Source organism: Theropithecus gelada, chromosome 15 (assembly GCF_003255815.1).
Source record: "Theropithecus gelada isolate Dixy chromosome 15, Tgel_1.0, whole genome shotgun sequence".
In the NCBI taxonomy this organism is placed as follows: Eukaryota; Metazoa; Chordata; class Mammalia; order Primates; family Cercopithecidae; genus Theropithecus; species Theropithecus gelada.
This window is the reverse complement of record NC_037683.1, coordinates 105611513-105615230: the sequence shown is the minus strand read 5'-3', so window position 1 is coordinate 105615230 and position 3718 is coordinate 105611513. Positions and strand designations below refer to the sequence as shown.

Below are 3718 nucleotides of genomic sequence, written 5' to 3'. Positions count from 1 at the left end.
TATTTGTGCTTTGATCTTATTTTTCTTCACTCACCCAGCAACATAAACTATTCTTCAGAAAACTCTAATCTATATATAACATTTTTAGAGCAGTATTAATATAAATTATTATTATTTTTTGTTTTGTTTTGAGATGGAATCTCGCCCTGTATGTAGCCCAGGCTGGATGGAGTGTAGCGGCCTGATCTCGGCTCACTGCAACCTCCGCCTCCCAGGTTCAAGCGATTCTCCTGCCCCAGCCCCCCAAGTAGCTGGGATTACAGGCACGTGCCACTATGCCCAGCTAATTTTTTGTATCTTTAGTAGAGACGGGGTTTCACCACGCTGGCCAGGCTAGTCTCAAACTCCTGACCTCGTGATCTGCCCGCCTCTGCCTCCCAAAGTGCTGGGATTACAGGTGTGAGCCACTGAGTCTGGCCTAATGTAAATTCTTAATAACAATACTAAAATACACCGTGTAATTCCCATGCTATGAAAGATAATCACCTTTATATTAAACTACCTCAAAAACAAGATTTTAAATAATTTGGGGGCGAGGGGGAAAGAATAACATTACAGATATACAAGAGATGGAGGGTTTGGATTTTGAGATTAAGAATGGGTAAATATACTCTTCAGAGTGGAGTTACTCAATTTTGGCTCCCTTGACATTTCGGTCATTCTTTGTGGTCGTTCATTTTGTGGTCACTCATTTTGGTCATTCTTTGTGGCAGGGGCTGCCCTGTACATCTTTTAGTAGCACCCTGGTCTCTACACACTAGATGGCAGTAACACCTGCATCCCCTGTCCCCCACAGGTTTTTGTTTTTTATTTTGTTAAGAGACAGAGTCTTGCTCTGTTGCCCAGGCTGCAGTGCAGCAGTGTGATCATAGCTTACTGTAGCCACAAACTCCTAGGCTCAAGCAATCCTCCTGCTTCAGGCTTCCAAGTAGCTGGGACTACAAGTGCATACCACTGTGCTCAGCTAAGTTTTTGTGGAGACAGGGTCTCACTTTGTTGCCCAGGCTAATATTGAACTCCTGGCTACAAGTAATCCTCCAAGCCTTAGCCTCCTAAAGTATTAGGATTACAGGCGTGAGCCACTGTGCCCATCCTCCCCTCTACCTCTCCTCTACAGTTCTGACAATCAATTTCTCCACATATTGACAAATGTCACTGAGGGGAGTGGTGGAAGGTAGGGCAAAATCTCAGCAGGTTGCAAACAACAGCTTTACAGGAAAGTTAGTCAACTTCTAAAATGACATATCTGGAAACCTAGAACAAAACTGCTACTTTTTTGAGCAAAAAACGAGGGAAGATCATGGTATGAGTAGAAAGATGATGATAGTATGATTTTAGTAATAAAGGTTAACTACCAGTAGTGCTACAACCAGTAGTGCCCAGGGTTGCAGAACTTTGACTTGGAAATCCAGTTCCATTTATAGTCTTGGGCAAGTCACCACCTCTTTGAGCCTGCTTCCTCACCTATAAAGGGTAGGGGTGACAACACTGAACAAGGTTGCTACGAAGAATAAATGATAAAAATATATATGCAATGCTTTGTAAACCATAAACATTTACAAAGAAAAATAAAAGATCATGAAGTCCTTAAAGATAAAAGAAAACAATACTATAATAATCACACAAAAATTAAAATATTCTGAAGTTTCAATTGTTTATAAACAAAATAAACTTTTCTACAATGTAACAAAAAATTGTGATATCATGGCACTTATAAGAACATATGTAAAAGTAAAAAATGTTTATTGACATTGAAAAAACCCAACATCTTGAAATTAATCATTAAAATCATAAGGTAAACACTAAGGTTAGAATAAAAAACAGATTTATCTAAGATCTGAATAGTGGAATTTAAAGTAGCTAAGTTAATCTTTTTATAAAAAGAAACGACAAAACCAAAATTTTAAAATACTGGAAATGATTCTTGAAATCCCTGCAATTAATTTACTGAGGTTTATGTTTGTATTTTCCATCTTACAGCTGTTAGCCATTTTTGGTTTTAAGTTTGCAAAAAACAAATCACTAATAAAAATCATAAACAACCAAAACTGCATTAACATTTACTGCCACAAACATATTTTATGGTGAATATAAAATATTAGCCACTGGAAAAATCCATTAAAGACTGAAAACAAATGACTTACTATTTACTGGGTTTATGACGGACTAAATTACTGAAGTGATTTTCTTTATCATGAGGTATTTAGAAGTCACCAAAACATTTTTTTTTTTTTTTTTCCTGAGATGAGGTCTCTCCACAAATTGTCCAGGCTGGTCTCAAACTCTTAGGCTTAAGCAATCTTCCTGCCTCAGACTCCAGAGTGGATGGGATTATAGGCATGAGCTACCACACCCAGCATTCCAAAAGCTTTTTAAAAAAAATTTCAATTTTGTTCTCCCTTAAGCTGCCATACTATTTCTTTCATTCACAATTCCATTACTTTTTGAAAGAATTGCCTTACCTCAGTATTACCTTTCTACTCACATGAACCTTAATCTGTTGCAGCTGACCTAACAATTCTCCTGAATCTATTTTACCAAAATTATCTTACACAAATAACATTAAACAATAATAGCTGATTTTATTAGTCCATTCTCGAACTGCTATAAAGAAATACCCGACACTGGGTAATTTATAAAGCAATAATGTTTAACTAGCTCATGGTTCTGCAGGCTGTATAGGAAGCATGGTGGAGTCTGCTCCCGAGGAGGCCTCAGGAAGCTTCCAATGATGGTGGAAGGAGAAGGGGGAGCAGCATTCCACATGGCTGGAGAAAGGGGAGGTGCCACACACTTTTAAATGACCAGATCTCATGACAACTCACTTACTATCACCAGAACTGCTCCAAGGGGAAAATCCACCCCGATGATCCAATCACCTCCCACCAGGCCCCACCTCCAACACTGGAGATTAAAATTTGACATGAGATTTGGGTGGGGACAGATCCAAAACATACCACTGATGTTTAAATAACATTTTCAGACATTCTTATAAATGCCTTACTTTTAATCCTTATAACAACCCTATGAGGTACCTTTACTTATATCTGTTTTTTTAGGTATAGGAGCTAAGGAAATTAAATCACTTGTGGCAGATCTGGGATTTGAATACAGCAGTCTAGTTCCATGCTTTTAACTATGATGACACACTATTTTTCTTGAAAATCTCTGTTCACTTTGAAATCGCCTTTGCAAATATATCAATGAGAAAATTATGACAGTAAAAAAGATCTGAGCTAACCCAGCCTCCATCTTCCCTTTCCTTAAATTATTACTGTGCTATTGGGCTGAGCTAACTTTGGAAGACATTTAGGCTATAGTTTAAATGATAACAGACCTTGCCCAAAACTCATCTTCTTTTGCAAAGCTAATGAAAGGCCATGAACTTGGGGAAGAGAGGAGACTGATTCTGCTAAGGTGTAGACATAGATTGTCAGCTGTGCCTGCAAATAATATAACTATTGTGGACTGGCTTTTTGAGATACTTTTCCAGGTGTTTTTGCATGGCTGACAACTATGGCTTCACCTGAACCTTCCAATCCAGATGAAATCATAGGATTTCATCTCTGCACCAACCAACCTGCAGCAAGTCTTGCCTCCCTGACCACTTCCCCAAAACTGCCTTTGAAAATCCCCTAACCCTCAGGAGTTCGAAACCAGCCTGGCCAAAATGGTGAAACCTCGTCTCTACCAAAAATACAAAAAATTAGCTGGGTAT

General features: G+C 38.5%; 1 protein-coding gene across 2 annotated transcripts in view; it reads right to left on the bottom strand.

Moving 5' to 3' along the window:
• Window positions 1–3718, bottom strand: part of CENPP (centromere protein P) — a 272813-nt gene that overhangs the window by 150358 nt on the left and 118737 nt on the right. The window lies entirely within an intron of this gene.